At 37.2% G+C, this 21,491-nt stretch overlaps 1 pseudogene; it reads left to right on the top strand.

Moving 5' to 3' along the window:
- The first annotated feature begins 974 nt into the window (after nt 1-974).
- Nucleotides 975-2,232, top strand: LOC120224111 (annotated as a pseudogene).
- Nucleotides 2,233-21,491: the final 19,259 nt, after the last annotated feature.

Below are 21,491 nucleotides of genomic sequence, written 5' to 3'. Positions count from 1 at the left end.
ATTGTCATGAAAATAGACACATAGATCAATAGAACAGAATAGAGAGCCCAGAAATAAATCCATGCTTATATAGTCAACTAATTTATGACAGAGGAGCCAAGAATATACAAATGGGAAAGTTTCTTCAATAAGTGGTGTGGGAATATTGGACAGTCACATGCAAAAAAAGGAAATTGGGCCACTATCTTACAACACACACAAATGTGAGCTCAAAACAGATTAAAACTTGATCATAAGACCTAAAACCATAAAATTCTTGGAGAAAACACAGGCAGTAAGCAATATGACATAGGTCTTGGGATGATTTTTTGAATCAGACATCAAAAACAAAGCAACAAAACCACAAATAAACAAGTGAGACTACATTGAACTATAAAGCTTCTGCACAGCAAAGGAAACCACTGATGAAATAAAAATGCAATCTACTGAATGGGAGAAAATATTTGCAAATCATATATCTTTTTAAAGGCTTATATCCAAAATGCATGAAGAACACATACAACAATAGCAAAAAAAGAAAAAAAGAAAAAATCCAGTTAAAAATGAGCAGAACTGAGTAGACATTCTTCTACAGAAGTCATATAGATAGTCAACAGATACGTGAAAACATGCTCTACATCATTAATCATCAGAGAAATGCAACTCGAAACCACAATTAGATATCACCACATACCTGTTCAAATGGCTATTATCCACAAGACCAGAAATAGTAAGCACTGGTGAGGATATGGAGAAAAGGGAAGCCTTAAAGCACTGTTGCTGGGAAGGCAAATTGGTGCCGCCACTAGGGAACACAGGATGGAAGTGTCTCAAAAAATTAAAAATAGAACTATCATATGATCCAGCAATTTCACTTCTGGATATATATCCAAAGAAAACAAGAACACTAATTTGAAAAAAATAAAAAAGTCAAAATAGCTTTTCCTGTAGGAGCCACCAAGGCTGAGAGGAACATGGCCACCTTCTCTCCCTGCATGGTGTGTGCATGCCCACTGATATCAATGTACTCTCTGAAAAGGGGGGAGTCACCTGGCAAAAATGCCTCTTTGCCTGCTGTGTTCAGGACTCCCATTTGACCAGGCATTGTGAACTTTGCTCACAACAACAGCCCTGTGCAGTCAGTGAATTAGCAGGTCATCCAACCAGTGCTGAGGTGTGGGGTTCAAGTTCCCAGAGTTCAAGGCAGTGGGACTCACAGTTCTGGCCAGGGTGCTTTTGGAAATGTATGTCATGGGGGCTGCATGTTTGCACAAACCAAAACCTGGTGCCATGGGCACTGCATGGTGAACACAATATACAAGTGATATGACATCTGCTCTTCCCTTGCTGTCTCAGTCTTACTAGCCCTGGTCATGTCTACAGGTCATCCTATTGAGAGAATTCCTTTACTGGTTTTGGTCGTTGAAGATACAGTTGAAGGCTACAATAAGACCAAGCAAGCTGTTTTACTTCTTAAGAAAGTTAAGGCCTGGTATGATATCAAAAAGTTCTTTGCCTCTCAGCAAATGAGAGCTGGCAAGGGCAAAATGAGAAGCCTTTCTCATATCCAGCACAGGAGACCCTGCCTCATCTATAATGAGGGACACCATATCATGAAGACCTTCAAGAACATCCCTGGAATGACTCTTCTTAATGCAAGCAAATCGAACATTTTGAAACTTGCTCCTGGTGAACATGTGGGATGTTTCTCCATTTGGACTGAAAGGGTTACCCGCAGATTAGATGATCTGCATGGCACTTGACATAAAGCTGCCTCCCTCAAGAGTAACTACAACCTTCTCATGCACAAGTTGCTCAGTACAGACCTTAGTAGAATCTTGTAAAGCCCAGAGATCCAAAGAGCCCTCAAAGCACCACACAAGAGGATTCATCACAGTCCTAAAGAAGAAGCCTCTGAAAAAGCTGAGAATTCTGCTGAAGCTAAACCCATATGCAAAGACTGCGAGCCAGAACCCCGTTCTTCACCAAAACAAGAATCCCAGACTCCAGATGGATAAGGCAGCTGCAGTGCTAGAAGCCAAATCAGAAGAGAAGGGAGCCTGTGACAGGGAATAAAGGAAAGGAAGGAAAGGGAAGGAGAAGGGGAATTGGAAAGGGAAAGGAAAGGAAGAAGCACAAGAAGCCTCTGGTGGGAAAGGCTTCCTCGTAGTTGCAGCTACTAAGGAACCAGCAGCTGAGAAAAAGCCTGCAGAAAAGAAACCCACCACAGAAGAAAAGAAACCTGCTGCATAAACTTAAATTTTTTTTCCATAAATGCCCAATTATTTTGGACAGCTAATTTTGAATAAATACCTGATCAAAAGGCAGTGAGAGAGAAGAAAAGATCCAAACAGTATGGTATCGGCATATGACACCCCTATGATCATTGCTGTGTTATTTACAATAGCTAAGAAATAGCTATTACAATAGCTAAGAAAACAACCTAAGTGTCCTTCGATGGTTGAATAAAGAACTTGTGGTGTATATATACACAATAATATTCAGCTATTAAAAGAATGAAAACTTGCTATTTGTGACGATATGGGTGGACCTAATAGGCATTATGTTAAGTGAAATAAATCAGAGAGAGACAAACACCATGTGATCTCACTTACATATGAAAGCTTAAACAAGCAAGCAAGCAATATAAGCTCAGAGATATAGAGACAGATTGGTGGTTGTTAGAGATGGAGGTAGGAAGTGGGAGAAATGAGTGAATATTTTTTAGTTTAAATAAATTGAATTAACAATAAATTATTAAAGTTAAGCAATCAAAATCCAAAAGCAGATTTAAAAATAATATATCATCACCAAGATATAGTCCACAAAATCAAAGATGCTTGGATATTAGAAAAACAATAAATAAAAATCCATTACATTATAAAATTTGAGAAGTATCATATAATTATCTTCATTGATGTCAAAAGGCTTTTGATAAAATTCACACCAATTCTTGTTCCAATCATTCAGATGGATTTTTCTCATAACATCGTTAAGCATATATATGAAGTATATGCATATACATGCATATCTCATCATATATCTACAGATATACATATATTTCCACATATATATCAGTATATAGACATATATACATATGCATTTACACACTTATGTGTATGTATGCATAAGAACATATATAAATATGTGTCTGTATATTAGTAAAAAATTAGCATTAGTGTCAAATAACCCTAAATACTATTTAGAGACACATACATATGTAGTAAACATGTAAAGATATAAATGGAAATGAAAAATACAAATTCAGGTTTCAGGAGGAAAAGAGGCAGCACAAGATTGTCAAATATAATTAGAGGTCCAACTATATATATAGTTTCTATTTCTTGAGTTGGCAGATGGGTACCTGGTTTTCATTTTTCTCTGTACATTTTTTTGCATGTCTGATACAGTTCAGGAGAAAAGGAGATAAAAAGACAACACAATTTTTTTGAACTCAAGACAAAACTCAATTCCAATCTCATCCCTGCAGTTTCCTGGCTGTGAAACCTTGACTAGGTTATTCAACTTCCCTGAGCTTCAGTTTCCTCAAGTGTAAAATGAGGGTAATAGCAGCTTATCCAGTTCCTGAAACTATGTTTCATTATTTAGCATGCACTTAATGTAGTCAATACTTTTCCTGAGTTATTTCAATAAGGCCAACATTAAGTGTGTATATGAACATTCCATATGTGTGTGGGGGGGTGTATACAGGGCATATATATTTCAGTTTCTTGGAGCACAACACTTGGGTTCTTTTGATTTTAACATCCTTTTTTACATATAAACTTTTTATTTTGCACTTCCTGTTTTAATTTTGAACATAGAAGGGGCAATTTCTAGACAATCAATAGAACAGCTGCTTGGGGAAAAAGTAGAAATGAAAGGGCTAAATGATTGAACGTTGACACTTAAAAGAATACTTTTGCAGTTAACAGCTGTGTATCCCAGAAATAAAATATCTGATAAATACATAATAACAAAGAGCAAAAATTGCTGTCTAATACTAAGAATTCATAGCTAGAGAGCTGAGAACTATTGAAAAACAATCATAAAATTTCAGTATTGACCTTAATTTTCTAAATGAGTTATAGTTACATGATAAGAAACAATGAAAAGAATAATAAATCCTCTCACAAAAGCTAAATTTTATGGTGTTTAAGGCATAAATGAGCACTGTGAAGTATACTTCAGATATCATTTTAACCTTTTAAAACATGTTTTGAATACTGAACAACAAATATAGGTCATTGTCAATGGCGATGTTCTCCTTTAATTCTAACAATTTGTCTCTGTTCTTGTCCTCTTAGTCTACCAAAAGATATCATACCACGCATCTCTCTTTCGCTCTCGCTCTCTCTCTCTCTCTCTCTCACACACACACACACACACAAAGTCTTTTATCTCTCAGCCTCTCAGTGGGGTAATCCTTTGTTTTCTCTCTGTGAAGACAGCTTGTGGAATTAGAAAGCCTCAATACCCAAATGTGAAGTCACATTTGCTGAATGTAACACATTGAGCAAGTTTATGCCTCTCTGAGCTTTAGTTTTACTGCAAAATAGGGATTAAAGTGAGCTAACATATAGCACAGACCTTTAAGAAAAAATTTAGAAGCATCACCCAAATGCAAGATATTATTAATCTCAGGAAATACTGTAAACTTGATAGTAAAAAGGGTGAGTTTCTAGGTGGCTCTTCTCCCAGGAAACAAAACAAATCTCGAGTGTCTATTTGGCTTCCTGTTTCTGTATCTCCCAACAACAGCAAAAAGCAGATGTATGTGAACATTTCTCTACTGTCTTCCTACACTTGATCTTGGGCAAAAGGCCAAGCAGCTCTATTGTCTTCCTTGGGTTATATGGACTTCACAGTTCATGTGGATTACATAAACTTTTGTTTGTTCATTTAACAAATACTAATTGAGTACCTTTATACCTTTCACATTTCAGGTGCTGCACTAGGTGTTTGGGACACATCCATTAAAAAAAAAAAAAAAAAGATCCTTGCCCTCTGCGAGCTTAGCATTCTATCTTGGAGTGGGAGGAAGCAGAAGACAATGAATAATAAATACTGAAAAAAAAAGTAATATTCACAGCATGTTAGAAGAGGATAAATTCTATGGGAAAAGGGGGTGGCAAAGCAAGGAAAGGAAATGGAGAGAGTTTTCAGGAAGGGGATGTCATCTGGGTGGAAGGAGGGACTGGGTGCATCATTTAACTGGGTAGATCTCATGAGGAAACGACTTTTGAAGAAAGCCTTGAAGGATGAGGGAATTACTCAGGAGAATATCTAGAAAAGAACATTCCATGAAAAGGAATATTCACTGCCAAAGACCGAAGGTGGAACTTTCTTGTCCTGTTTGACAGAGCAATCAGGCCCTTGTGTCTGAAGAGGAGTGAGTCCGGGGAGAGGACCAGGAAAGGAAGTTGGAAAATAATATCTTACCTAAAACTTGTGACTCTTACCAAAATTTTCAAAACTAGACTTACTTGTTCAATACATTTTAAAAGCCAGAAGACTTTAATTTTTGTTCTGATGCCTATGATTATTTCAAAGAATATTTGACCATCATGTATTATACTTTACTCGTAGAAGACAGACTCGGTATCCTGCTGTTTACTCTTCTCCTTCAGCCTCTTCCCTCTTTTATAACTATAGGCAGCTTTGAAAAGCAGGAGGCCCTCTCCCAGATACCCTAAATTTGTTTTAATAGCTGTTCCCCAGAGGTTGTAGTTTACTCTCCAGGTTTTTATCCCCGCTCCCCATCAAAGTCTCTCTAAATTGTTATTCTGCAGAGAAAGCCTTTTCTTTCCCTTTAGGCCCTTCATCCAGCTGCCCAAGGAAAATTACTGTTAAAAAGAGAGAAAACCTAATGAGTCCCCATTCTATTTCATTACAAGGAAGACGAGAACACGGTAAACCCAAGTAACAGATGACATGATTTAAAAATCAAGTCCGTCTTTCCCAAGTTGAAGTCAAAGAAATGGAGGTTAAAAGGTGTTCACTGCTTTTCTTTCATCCCAAAGAATAGTGAGGTGTTGTAGTCTGTTACTGCTTATCCCAGGCAGGAAGGGAAATCTTACATTACCCTCTATGACATAAGAGAAATTATTCTTTCCTCCATCAAATTTTCTTCCTCGGCTCAGACTTTGCTTCACTGAATTAAATTTATATTTATCAGATAAAGCTATTTAGTATTTTGCCAGGTCTGTACTAGGAAGGGTTTGGATATTTTTTTCTCTGAGAAATTTTAATAAAACATAAACTGGGTCCACCAAGATTATTTTTAAAAATTCAGACTATCTGATCTTTAGGGCAGGTTTTTTTTTTTTTGAACAGCTGTAATTATTTTCTAACACCTTCTATAATACATCATTGTGCTGTTTTATAGCACATTTGGGTAATAAATTTTTTATTCATTTTATCCAAATTCTGACATCCTATAGATCTGTCATTAAATTATTTTGTTTTGGATTCTACTTTTAAGTAGCTGAATGTCAAAATAACTTAAAAGGACGTTTTAAGAGGAAAGAACAAAGAAAACAACCCTCCTTCAGCGCGTCAGGTTTCTGTGGATGCACTTTGTGTATAATAGAAGATCATGTCACTGAGGAATCTAGTATAAAGAGGGCATTTGAGAGAGCTTGCATTCTTTGCTAAGTAGGGGCCATTAATTGGTTCAGTTCAAAGAAAGAACCCTGAAATGTATTGTATTTTTGTATATTCTTACTTAGCCTCTACAACCAGTTTGCTTTATTTTGATTTACTCACTCCACCTGCTCTACCTCCCATATACACACTCCCTTTACTGAAAATGCTGTATTTTTTAATGGCAATGAATAGAATCATCATCGTTTTCCAAACCTCTAAGCAGTAGACAGACATTTTTTTCTGATGCGTTTTCCTCAGAGGAGGTTGAGTTTACTATTTCCCCTTCGTTTGGAAAATCCAAGCCTTATTCTGTGTCTGGGTCATCCCTCAGGATCCCTTGAGAAGAGTTAAATGAAACAAGAAAGCACAAACACTAGAAGTTTCCTTCTGCCAGCTTTCAAGATTAATATAGTTCTTCTTTGATCATAATGACCATATTAACCAGGCAATCAATAATAAAGAATAGAGGAAAATAAAAAGTCTGGTATCTTGAAAACCAACAGGAAAAAAAAAAACATGGAAAATACTAGCATAGTTGACTGTATAATAAATTTGTCTTTATAAAATTAAAAACATTTCCACATATCACAAAACTATCATAAATATAATGTAATCCTGGAAAGAAATGCAAAGAAATATGCTTGATTGGTTTTCTCTGCTGAAGGGAATGGAGAAGTTAATTTTAAAAAGAACATACTACCCCGATGGTAGAATACTGAAATGGACATTCTTAGAAATTGCTCGTGAATGTCTAAATTAAGCATCCTGTCATGAAAGCAATTTGCAGTATCGATCAAGGGCCGTTAAAGTTTTCATGGCTTTAATCTTAGTAATTCCATTTTTTGAAATGTAGAGGAGGATTTTGGGTTGTTGTTTTTTTCCCTCAAATTTTATTACTGAATTATTTTTTTATAGAAGTGAAAATGTAGGAAAACTTAAAAGCCGCAAATTAGATAGGACTAGGTAATCCCTTTTTGATTTCCCAGTTATTTTGTATAAAAACTTACTTAAAACAACCATCATCCTGGGTTTTCTTCATTTGCATGGATATATTCTTAAGAAACTGAGTGCTTGGGTGGGGGAAGGGGGCACCTAGGTGGCTCAGTTGGTTTAGCGTATGACTTGAATTCAGCTCAGTCCTGATTCCAGGGGGTGGAATCACGCCCAGCAGCTGGCTCCACGTGGAGCCTAATCAAGATTCTCTCTCTCTGCCCCTCTCCCCATTTCATGTACGTGCTCTTTCTCTGGAGGAAATTAGGATTAAAAAATGCAGCTTCTAAAAAGAATTTTCATCCTTGTGGGCCACCTGGGTGGCTCATTCGGTTAAGTGCCCCACTCTTAACTTTGGCTCAGATCATGATCTCATGGTTCATGAGTCCGAGCCCCATGTTGGGCTGTCCACTGACAGTCTGGAACCTGCTTGGGATTCTCTGTCTCCCTCTCTCTCTGTCTCTTTCTCTCTTTCAAAAACCGATAAATAAGCATTAAAAAAAGAATTTTCATCTCTGTAATCTCAGAGCCTACTATAACTGGGGCCCATGAGGTTCTCAGTTAATATTTGTAAAGTAAGTAAAATTTCACTTTATCTGTCATGCAATCCATAATGATCATTAAGATTACTTTTCCTCCGCACCTCCCACTGCCTACACAACCATAAACATGAGAATAATTCATTCCAGTTTTTCAGTTTAGCAAATTGGACTATTTAAAACAAACTGCATTTAGGTATAACCATTTGTACATATAGATAGTTCTATTGTCACAGTCATAAGCAAATTGAATTATATCTCAGTATATTACCATGGTTAGTATTAATGTAAATATAATAAGTAGGATAGGAATATATTTCAATTCATATTTAAGATTTTATATGTAATTTTCAGTGCTTGGGAAAATCAACCAATTCAATGTCAAATGAATCCCAGAAGATACGTGAGGCTAATCAATGTGGCATAAAAATTACAGAGTTTAGAAAATCAATGTCATATATGTATATATGAAGATACAGGCCATTTTCTGTATCTTTAAAATAATTGTAACTAAGCTGTTTTAAGAGGCAGTCTATTGAGTGTAAGCCTCCTAACTCAGCTCAATTACACCCCAGAGCAATGAGAAAAATTGCAGGTGAGTTCACAAAACACTGTGGGAAAACTATTTTAGACTGTTATTGGGAAGTTGTCTGTACATAGAAGTGTAATAGCTGCACTACAGTCCAATTCTGGTCTTTTCAATTTCCTCTAAGATGTACCAATCCTCAGTAAATTGTACGAGAAGGGAACAATGAAATCATTGTTTGAATTGTAATACATTCCTATCTTACTCCAGGAGTAGAATTAAATAAATCAATAAATGGAAGGGTTCATGTGTAGAAGATTGAAATGCCCACACATGCAACTTTTATTCAGGGTTTGAGGTGAGAGAAGGTACAAAATGATTTCCATATTAAAGAATTAGAATACTAGTAGAATTTTTAAAAAAGCATGAAGAATTAAATCCACATAATTCATGAGTACCTGTTAATGTCATGTAACTCTGGTTAACATTTAAAAATCATATGTGAAAAAATGAACAACTAAATGATGGGCAAGAGAAAGAAAACTCACCTTAAACAACTCAAGTGATTCCTCTAGAAAGGAGAAGGAAGGAAGAAAGGAAAGGAGAAAAGAAAGAAGGAGCAAAAGAAGGAAGGAATCTGGAGCTCATAGTACCTAAGCCACCCTTGCATAGCGTATTGACATGGTCATGGTCATTGACCATTGTCATAGTCAGGTGGACAGCAGACCTGCTCTTGGCAAACCTGAAGGCAGAGGCACTATGGCACACCGGAAACGTGGACTTTGAAGTCAAGATCCCATAGTTTTGAAACTCAGTTTTACGATTACCAGCTAAAACAATCTGATCAAAATAACTCTTTAAGGCTCTACATCTACATGTGAAAACAAATTTTATCATACCATAATATCTTAGAGGGCAAAATCATATATTTTTTCTTTAATAAATATTTTTTCTAAGTGCTGCTCAGTAAATAACACCTTTCCTGTCTCTCAGAGCTAGAGGGAAAAAAGGAGGGGTACATACCAATCAAAACTCTGTCTAATTGCAAACATTATTTTCTGAACTCTTCAAAGGCTGGTGTTGGCACTTTTTAGATGATTGGGATGTTTGTAGCTCCAATAATCCTGTAAGTGAAACTGAGTTTTAATTAAGGACTCTTTGGTTCAAAGACTCAATGTAGAGAGAGTATAACTGTGTTTTATATCCAAAAAAGTTGCTTGGATATATTTCCTTGAATTCAGGCATTCAAATAACCATAGGTTTGAATATTTCAATGAACACAGATAATTTAATATGACAGGAAATATTTTAACACTCATAACCCATTTTTCCCGGGCCATACTGGCCTAAAAGGACAAACAAAGCACTGTGTCAGAGTAAGAGTAAAGACAACAATGAACAGCAAAATAAATGGAACCCTACCCTACTGGTCATTCCTTCATTTCATTCAAAGGATATTTAATGGGTATCACATATGAACTAAGCACTCTGCTAGGTACTGTGGATATAATGGTGAACAAGTGTAGACATGGTCTTCTGTGTACTTTACAAGCTGGGAAAGGCAACTGAGCAAATAACAAGGAAATCTTACCTAGATTTGGGAAAGGGGGAGACCTGGGTGTCCCTTAGGAAGGAATGCTTGAGGTGAGTTATGATGTATCACCTGGAGTTAACCAAGTAATGGGAGCGGCACAAGGTCAGGGGGAGCATTAAGGACAGACAGAAAACTATTTGCAATGATCCTCTTATCAGAGGGAAATTAACACATCTGGGAATGAAAAAATCGAAATGGCTGGGATAGGAATTGTAGGTGCAGAGAATAGTTGAAGGGGAAAGGAAAGGTTGGTAAAGATCAGGCTTGATTTTCACCTTAAATGCAGAGAAATCAGTGAAGGAATTTAAGCTGGAAAGGCAGTGTGGAGAGAAAAGAGTAAGATAATTAGATTTGCCTTTTGATTTTTTTAGCATTTTTTAAAATATTTTATTTATTTCTGAGAGAGAGAGAGAGGCAGTGTGAGCAGGAAAGGGTAAGAGAGAGAGGGAGACAAAGAATCCGAAGCAGGCTCCAGGCTCTGAGCTAGCCATCAGCACAGAGCTAGACACAGGGCTCGAACCCAGGAACTGTGAGATCATAACCTGAGCCAAAGTCGGGTGCTTAACCAACTGAGCCACCCAGGCACCCCTAGATTTGCCTTTTGAAATAAAACCACTGGTCCTAAAGTGTGGATAGCCTTTATGGTTGGGAGAAAAGGGCAAAGGCAGATGAATTAGGAGGCTACTGTAGTAAATGGTGCAGACCTAAGTCTGTTGCAGAACTTTTTAGCCATTCTTTCCTCCCTGGGAGGCTAGGAAAACTACTTTATTTCTCAAAGAAAACCTGCCCTCTATAGTGTAAATGAAAGGAAGTTGATTAATTGAATATTTAGGAGATGAATTTGGCAAGACATAGTAATGGATTGAATATGGTTGCAAGATGCCAGCGCTAGTCAAGGGTTGTACAACTGGACAGATAAGAATGTCCTTCATTTGGGGAACAATAGAAACTTTTTATAAATGAAATGGGTAATGTTTATTGAACATTTACTCTGCAAGAGTCAATGTTTTACATTTTTTGGCACATTTTCTTAAATTCATTTTTTAACAACTCTATGATATAGGTACTAATACTGTTTTCTCCATCATATAGATGAAGAACTGAGACAAAGAAAGATTAAGTGACATGTTCATTTATACACAGATACAAGTGAGTGGATCTATGTATTGAGTCCAGAGCTATCCTTTTAACTATTTCACTATGCTTTCCCCCTGTTCAAGATGTGTTTCCCTTAGCTCAAAACAAAAAAAGGTGGGGGGGCTCTTTCAGGGCTCTTTCTCCTTCCTACCTCATGGCTTTCATTGTCTTTCAGTGGTCACTTCCAGTGCTCACAGCAAAAGCTTCCTAGTATCTAAGTTTCTGTCAATTCTCCAGATTGATAAATATTTATATCTCTGTGTTGATATTGCCTCTCTGAGCCATATGTTATTGCTGTAATTTGAGGTTGAGGGATGCAGAGAAGATTCCAATTGTCATTCCTAATGGTCCAATGCAGGTTTATGGGCAAAAGCATTTTTTAGTCTGCTTAGGCTGCCATAACAAAATTCCATAGATTAGATGGCTTCACTGACAAAAATTTATTTTCTCACCATTTTGGAGGCTGAAATTCTAAGATCAGGGTGCCAGCATGGTGAGCTTCTGTTGAAAGTTCTCATCCTGACTTATAGATGGCTGCCTTCTCACTGTATCCTCATGTGGCCTTTCCTCGATGTTTGCATGTTGAGATAGATAGAGGGAGAGAGGCCATGGGGGAGAGAGAGAAAGAGCTAACTTTTCTTTCTTCCCTTCTTTTAAGACCACCAATTCTATTGAAGCAGGATCTCAACATTATGGACTTGTTTAACTTTAGTTATCTCCTAAAGGCCCTGTTTTCAAATATAGTCACATTGGAGGTTAAGTCTTCAACATACGAATTTGGAGGGAGTTTCAGTCCATAGCATAGATGCAGGGGTTTACTTTAAGAAAAATAATATAGAATTAGTTCAGAGCTTCTCAAAGACCCTTGAAATGATACTTCTCCAGCTTTCCATAACTTTGTCTCTGATTAGGAAGTCATTGGACTTTAATTCAGATCTAACTTGGGAGTGTTAGAGGAATGGCACAGGGAATTCATGGAAAATAAGAGAAAGACTTGGGAAGCAAATCTTAGTTCAGTGAGCATGACAATAAAGCAGGAGGCCATCACTGCAGGAAGTGTTGATCATGGCTGCCTCGGAAACCCAAACCCTCAATCACAATGATCACCAACGTCCATGTCAAACAATAAAGCTCAAGAGGACTTGCTCAATATCATAGGTGCAATACCTCCTAAGGACACCAGAAATAAGTAGAACAGGTTCTGAAGTGAGCTGGAGGGCCAAATGCAGCAGTAGGGCTATCTGTCAGGGAAACCACCAAAACTGTGATTCCCCATACAGCGGAATAGGCTGGTGAAGCCTGAGACACACAAATTACATCCTCATGTGACCCCACCGCACCCAGGTTATCATGATTCTAATTTTAACAGTCAAATTTAGACTAAAATACTCTTCTTCCACCTATGGTAAATTCTAAGAGCCAGTCCCAAACACAGTACTCATCCGTTCTCATTCTTCACTGGTACAACTCCATCCCCTCTAGTCTAGTGAGCAAGCGTTATGGTTCACCCAGGACTGAGGGATTGGGGGAAATGCAGTCTTTTCACTGCTAAAACCTCGACAGCTTGAGTAAACCAGGACTTTTGGTCACCCCAAGGCTAACTCATACCCTAAGAATGTAGGAGACTCCTGCTAGGTAGGACCATAGGAAATATTCTCCCCTTGCCCCCTAAACAGAGTGGCCCAGTCTCAGCTGGTAATCTTTCATTCTGATTTCACTCAGAGTCAGATCCTTTTTCCTCCTTAGACTCCTGGGAGATAAAGGCCACTGTTTAAATCAGTTTGGAACTCAGAGCCTTTGTATTAATTATAAAAACATGTGGCTGGCCCGTGACTGTAATTTGCTAATTTTATTTAAGATATCGCATTTAACTATTATTTATCTTGGGGTGCCAGGGTGGTCAGTCAGTTAAGCACCCAACTCTTGGTTTCAGCTTAGGTCATGATCTCACAGTTCCGTGAGTTGAAACCCCACATTGGGCTTTGCACGGGCAGAACACTCACTGCTTAGGATCGTCTCTCTCCCTCTCTCTCTGTTCCTCTCTCTCTCTCTCCTTCTACGTCTCTCTCTCTCTCTCTCTCAAAATAAATAAATAAACCTTAAAAATATTATTTATGTTAATTACTGAGTTTTGGGTCCCCTTTAAATTTAACCGCCAAGGCTGATGCCTCATTTGCTTTACTCTCATCTAGTCCTGTCAGTAGGCATCAGGCTTGGCACTCAGGCTTCCGGTGGCCAGTCACAGGCCCCTAAGAGTGCAGTAGTCAGTCTCTCCCATCAAGTGCATTAAACCCTCTGTCAGACTAAACTGAGCTCCCACCAGCCTGCTAAGGGTGCCCTGCGATACTCAAGTATGCAGCAGGTGAACAATGTTAGGCTTTGGTTCTGGGACCTTTACCATGCTTGTGTTAAAATCATTCAATGATGATTTGGCTTTTGGAAAATAAATGTTGTGTATGTTCTTATACTCTAAGGTGTATAATCTGATGCAAAAAAAAAAAAAAAAAGCATGGTGTTCAAAAGAGTACAACTCTTGAAATCAAATGAGATCTCTGACATTGGCACTACAGTATCTTGGGGAACTTAATTAACTTTAGTGAATTCTCACTTCTACTAACGGTAAAATAAAGACAATACCTACCTTATAGATGTGTTTGTGAAGATTATATAAAATTAAGACACATAAAGTATTAATCAGCTACATAACACAGAGTGAGTGTGTTGTAACACAATTCTCTTTCTCTCTTCACATTTCCTGCCTGGTCTCCTCAGCACTTCTCACAAGAATCATTTCTGTGACATTGATGTTTGTGGATCTTGAATTTTCTTAAGAATACCCCAAACATATTTTCAAATGTTTTATAAAGAAAATAGTTATTTTGTCATTGTACTGTTAGGTTCAAAGTATAGTTTGTTTTGTATTCCCCTGAACTGTTTGATGTCTGGAAAGTAAACAATCAGGCTAAAGGTTTCTACAATCCAATATGATTTAAAAAAAAAAAATATATATATATATATATATTTATTGAGCATAGCAGTTTTCCTCTCCAAGTTCCCTTGATAACATTGACATTCTACTTCAGATTTCTAAATATAAATATTACGATTTAAATGCTGCTGTGTTCAGTGCTCTCAAACCAGAGCTACCCTTGGGCAAAGGGACATTGTCCCTCATCCTCTCTGTCCCTGAGCTCATTGATTCCATGGTTATTTTTCTGTAAATTAAAACCTTTCCATCATTGACAAAACATTGACAAAAGTGGGAGAAAAACACTCACAGAATAATCTCAAGTATTTTCCAATTTAAATGAAATTTTGATTTAGAAAGTACATGATAAGAGTAGGTAATGGTAAAATAATGGCGACTGCTTCTGACTACTAGTTTATCCATAGTATAGGGGTATAAGAGCATCCAATTATTTTTAATCTTTTGTTTTGTGCTACAACAATATCTTAAAGAACGCTAGATCTCAAAGCAGACTACCATCTATTAATAATATCTACATTTCACTAGGAAATAGAATACATTCAGAATCTAGTACTTTGCTTGTGATTTATTTCTTAATAAAATTCTATTATCTCACAGCAACTACTGGAATATACCTCAAGACCTGATGCCATCAGGTGCATTTTAGAAAATTACTATTTTATATGAACACTGTTATGCTTATTTTAATTGATGATACTTACATTAAGTCATCAGAAAATAGATCTTTTAAAGGAACTAGTGGCAATGATGTTTGTGTGTGTATATATATATATATACTATATATATATTTGAAATATGTATATATTTCAAAAGTTATAGCATCATCAACTTTTTAAATAACTTTGAATATGTGTGAGACATGTATAAAAGACTTGGTTTTTACCCTCTGACATGGACTTAATCATAAGAGTTTAGGGATAGAATGGGCACCAGTGTGGCTTAGTTGGTTAAGTGCCCGACTTTGGCTCAGGTCATGATCTCCTGGCTCATGGGTTTGAGCCCTGTGGTAGGCTCAGTGCTGACAGCTTAGACCCTGGAGCTTGCTTCAGATTCTGTGTCTCCATCTTTCTTTGCTCCTCCCCTGCTCTCTCGCTCTCTCTTTCTCTCTCTCTCAAATAAATAAACATTAAAAAATTTTAATGAGTTTAAGGCTAGAAGAGATCTTAGAGATCTTCTAGTCCGATGTATCATTTTAAAGACAGTAAACATTTTTATGACTTGCCCAAGGCCAAAGAGGTGGGGTGAGGCAGATCTAAAACTAGGGCCCAAGCCCTCTGCTTTCCAGACCAGTACTTGTCCCATCCAACTATATATTCCATGATCATGACACTGGCCTTCCTGCATCTTCCTATCCACAAATGTATTTATATGATAAGGAGAAGAGCTACTCACAGCATAGTCCCCTTCAGGAAAAAGAGGGGTGGCATGATAGCTTCCAAAAGGAAGGCTTTAAGAAATGAATTCTAATCAAATAGACAACAGAACACATAAGCATTTATTGAAATTTTGGGCAAGAAGAGGAGCTCCTGTCTGTTTCTGTTGTCCTCTTTAAGGAACAAAAGAAAAGAAAAAATTCTAAATGTCTTGAGTTTCAGGAAAAATGCTCTATTAGTGAGTCAGACTCTCAAAATAATGTTAGCAAAGGAAGTGACTGCCAATGCGTGGGTGAGATTTTTTTTTTTAGAAGTCACATGAAAAAAATAGTTCCATGTGTACAGTTCTGAAACATTCTTCCTCTATTCTTCAGGGCTTCCTCGAATGTCCAGACTGCCTTGAACTAACTTATGTTTATTTTGCTTTCTCAACTTCTGCTTCATGTACCCCAAAGCATAGCCTAAGAACATTATCATTTTCTTCTAGTAATCTATATACTTTACCATGTTTGTGACTTTGCTATTGTTCTTTATATTTTCCTGAAGTGTCATTTCCCTCCTTCTTCTCCACTTGCCAAAAGTCTTAGACGTCCTTCAGCACCTGATTTAATATCACCTCCTCCTTGAAGCTTTGCCAGTCTACAAATGTATAAGTAGTGACTACTTCCCATTGAACTTTTGTTATACCTCTTATAGAGGTGAATCCAAGCTACCTTCTCCTGAAGAGTATGTGGCTTTCTTCCCTTTTTGATTCAGATCTACTTGAGACCTAGGAAAATAACTTATCTTTATATGTGCCAGCAATATTTTAAGTACCAGGGATTCCAGAATAAACACAAAAAATCCCTTGGCTTAAAGAAATTATTTAAAATCTAGTGGGCAAATATAATTTAGAAAGCAGATCTTGACTTAGGATTTGAATGCAAGTAGTTAATCTAAGTAGTGAGAAGTGAGAAAATGAGATAGTAAAGAAAAGAATGACAAAAAAAGAAGCACACTTCATAATGAGCAGAAATAAAAATGGAGATGGTAGCCAGGGGCTGGGGTGTGGCAGAAATGGAGAGATGTTGGTCAAAAGGTACAAACTTTCAGCAATAAGATGAGTAAGTTCTGGGGACATGTACAATATGGTGACTATAGTTAATAATGCTATTTGTACACTTGAAATTTGCTAAGAGAGTAAATCTTAAGCATTCTCATCACCACAATAAAAATATGGTAACTAGAAAGGGCGTCTGGGTGGCTCAGTCTGTTGAGCACCCTACTTTTGATTTTGGCTCAGGTCACAATCCCAGGGCCATGAGATCGAGCCCTGCATCAGGCTCCATTCTGACCATGGAGCCTGCTTAAGATTTTCTCTCCCTCTGTTCCTCTCCCCTGCTTGCACATGTGTGCTCTCTCTCTCTCTTCTAAAGTAAAATAAACAAAAAATATGCTAACTATGTAAGGTTACAGATATTTTAACTAACTTGATTGTGGTAATCATTTCACAATGTATACATATATACATTACACACACACACACACACACACACACACACATCACATTACACTCTTCCAATGAAAACAATATTATATGTCAATTATGCCTCAATAAAACTGGAAGGAAATTAATGAGCAGGTTTCTCCTGTGGGGCCCACGTCTGCTGATGACCTCTGAGAAACCACATAGAATGTGCCTCTGATTATCCCGAGATCAGGACAGTGAGGTATAAATTTTCCCCTCCATGTTTGAGGGTTGCTCATGGAAGATGAACTCAAAGTCACTGCCAATCAGCTCTATTCTTAGTTCAAGCATTCCTCCAAGTAGCCAGAAAAAGCCCTGCGGCCAAGATGTAAGTGCTTGAGGCAGGAAGCTGTTGGCAGGTCATGCAAATGTCCAGCACAGTTGCAGATGACCTTCAGGGAGGGCCAGAAGGGCATAGGCAGAGCTACGACAAGTGTTGGCTATGGAGCCAGAAAGGGTTACTACTGAATGTACTTGAGTGGTTGAATTTAAATAAATCTAGTTGCTATCCTTAGCAAAACGTAAATGCTAACAAAGTACTAACTTAACTATTTTCTAAGGAAACCGAGGATGTTTTTTGAGTATGATTTTCTCACCAAGCCAAAATGTATATCAGATTTGATTTTCTGTGAATTACTGAGTTACCAAAAAGAATTGACTTTATTAGAATAAATTATAATTGGATTGCTCCTGATAGAAGCTACCCTCTGAGAGTACATTTGGAAACTACTTCTTGTCAGAAGTATACACTTTATTTTCCTTTAGATTTTATCTTTCTCATTTTAAAGAGTAATACATGCCAATTATACAAACATTATAAAATACACAAGAATAAAAGAAAAAGAAAATAATCCATTGTTTCCATGAAATACTTACACAGAAAAATAACATGGAATTGTCCAGACTGTCATGCCCAAGCATTTATCTTAATGAGATGATCTAGTAAACATTGCCTCACCTATATTAGATTATTGATCATTTGTTGTACTATTAAAGGATATACTTATTATCTGCTATTTTTATATTTATTTATTATTTATTTAAATATTTATTTACTTTTGAGAGCTCATGTGACTGGGGGAGGGCAGAGGGAGAGAGAGAGAATACCAAGCAGGCTACATGCTCAGCGCTGAGTGTGATACAGGGCTCTGTCTCATGACCATGAGATCATGACCTGAGCCAAATCAAGAGTTGAATGCTACAAATAAGACTCCTGGGCTAGATGACTTCCCAAGGGAATTCTACCAGACTTTAAATAAAGCAGAGTTAATATCTATCCTTATCAAGCTGTTCCCAAAAATAGACATGGAAAGAAAACTTCTGGACTCCTTCTTTGAAGCCATCATTATCTTGATTCCCAAACCAGACAGAGACCCCACAAAAAAGGAGAATTACAAGCCAATATCCATGATGAATATGGATGCAAAAATTCTCAACAAATGCTAGCAAATCGAATTCCACAGTATATTAAAAGAATTTTTCACCATGATCAAGTAGGATTCATTCCTGGGCTGCGGGGCTGGCTTAATATTTGCAAATCAATCAATGTGGTACATAACATTAATAGAAGAAAAGATAAGAACTATATGATCCTACCAATAGATGCAGAAGAAGCATTTGACTAAATACAGCATACTTTCTTAATAAAAACCTTCAAAAAGCCAGGCTAGAAGGAACATATCTTAACATCATAAAATCCATTTATGAAAAACCCACAGCTATTATCATCCTCATTGGTGAAAAACTGAGACCTTTCCCCCCAAGAGCAGGAAAACAACGGGGTTGTCCTCTATCACCACTGTTGTTTAACATAGTGTTTGAAGTCCTAGCCTCAGCAAGTAGACAACAGAATGAAATAAAAGGCATCCAAATTGGCAAAGAAGAAGTCAAACTTTCAGTTTTCACAGATGACATGATACTCTACACGGAAAACCTGAAAGACTCCACCAAAAAGTTGCTAGGATTGATACATGAATTCAACAAAGTTGCAGAATAAAAATTCAATGTACAGAAATCAGTTGAATTTCTATACATCAATAATGAAACAGAAAGAGAAATCGAGAAATCGATCCCATTTACAATTGTACCAAAACCCATAAAATACCTAGGAATAAGTCTAACTAAAGAGGTGAAAAATCTACACACTGAAAACTATAGAAAGGTTATGAAAGAAATTGAAGAAGGCACACACACAAAAAAAGGAAAAATATTCCATGCTCCTGGATAGGAAGAATAAATATTGTTAAAATGTCAATACTACCCAAAGCAATCTACGTATTCAATGAAACCCCTGTCAAAACACCACCAGCATTCTTCACAGAGCTAGAACAAACAATTCTAAAGTTTGTATGGAAGCAGAAAAGACCCCAAATAGCCAAAGCAATCTTGAAAAAGAAAACCAAAGAAGGAGGCATCACAATCCCGGACTTCAAGCTGTATTACAAAACTATAATCATCAAGACAGTATGGTACTGGCACAAAAACAGATGCTAATCTTTGACAAAGCAGGAAAGAATATCCAATGGAATAAAGACAGTCTCTCCAGCAACTGGTGCTGGGAAAATTGGACAGAGACATGCAGAAAAATGAACCTGGGCCACTTTCTTACACCACACACAAAAATGAACTCAAAATGGATGAAAGACCTAAATGTGAGAAGGAAACCATCAAAATCCTAGAGGAAAAAACAGGCAACAACCTCTTTGACCTCAGCCGCACCAATTACTTGCTCAACATGTCTCTGAAGGCAAGGTAAATACAATCAAAAATGAACTATTGGGACCTCATCAAAATAAAAACTTCTGCATCGCAAAGGAAACAATCAACAAAACTAAAAGGCAACTGACAGAATGGGAGAAGATATCTGTAAATAACATATCAGATAAAGGGTTAGTATCCAAAATCTATAAAGAACTTAGAAAACTCAACACCCAAAAAACATAGAATTCAGTGAAGAAATGGGCAGAAGACATGAATAGATACTTTTCCGAAGAAGATATCCAGCTGGCCAACAGACACATGAAAAGATGCTCAACATCACTCATCATCCGGGAAATACAAATCAAAAGCACATTGAGATACGACCTCACACCAGTCAAAGTGGCTAAAATGAACAACTCGGGAAACAACAGATGCTGGCGAGGATGTGGAGAAATGAGAACCCTCTTGCATTGTTGGTAGGAATGCAAACTGGGGAAGCCACTCTGGAAAACAGTGTGGAGGTTCCTCAAAAAATTGAAAATAGAACTACCCCACAACCCAGTAATAGCACTACTAGGAATTTTCCCAAAGGATACAGGAGTGCTGATTCATAGGGGCACATGTACCCCAATGTTCATAGCAGCACTTTCAACAATAGTCAAATTATGGAAACAGCTGAAATGTCCATCAACTGATGAATGGTTTAAAAAGGCGTGGTTTTTTATATACAATGGAATACTACTTGACAATGAGAAGGAATGAAATTTTGCCATTTGCAACCATGTGGATGGAACTGGAGGGTATTATGCTAAATAAAATAAATCAGCCAGAGAAAGACAGATATATGTTTTCACTCATAAGTGAAACTTGAGAAAATTAACAGAAGACCATGGGGGAAGGGAATGGAAAATAGTTTCAAACAGAGAGGGAGGCAAACATTAAAAGACTGTTAAGTACAGAGAACAATCTGAGGGTTGATGAGGGTGGTGGGTAAGAGGGAAAAATGGATGATGGGCATTGAGAAAGACACTTATAGGGATGAACAACTGGGTTTTTTATGTAAGTGAAGAATCATGGGAATCTATCCTCAAAACCAAGAGCACATGTATACATTTATGTTAGCCAACTTGATAATAAATTAGATCTTTAAAAAAAAAAAAGTGTCAGATGCTTAACCGACTGAGCAACCCAGGCACAACTTTTTAAAAATTACCTGCTATTAAAAGTTTTTTTTTGAGAGAGAAAGAGAAATCATGAGCAGGGAAGGACAGAACGAGAGTGAGACACAGAATCCAAAGTCTCTGAGCTGTCAGCACAGAGCCCGACACAAGGCTTGAACCCACGAATTATGAGATCATAAACTTGACCATTCAACTGACTGAGCTACTCAGGCGCCCCACGTGCCATTTTTTTAAAATTTAAATTCTTTAAGCAGAATCAGTAGCTTTGAGAGAATATTGGTGCTTATATTATAGACATGTAGTATGTTTAAAGGTATTCATTTGTTAT

Source organism: Hyaena hyaena, unplaced genomic scaffold (genome assembly GCF_003009895.1).
Source record: "Hyaena hyaena isolate Hyena2069 unplaced genomic scaffold, ASM300989v1 scaffold_1105, whole genome shotgun sequence".
NCBI classification, from domain to species: Eukaryota; Metazoa; Chordata; class Mammalia; order Carnivora; family Hyaenidae; genus Hyaena; species Hyaena hyaena.
The sequence above is the reverse complement of the archived record's forward strand: the minus strand, read 5'-3'. Positions and strand labels throughout refer to the sequence as shown.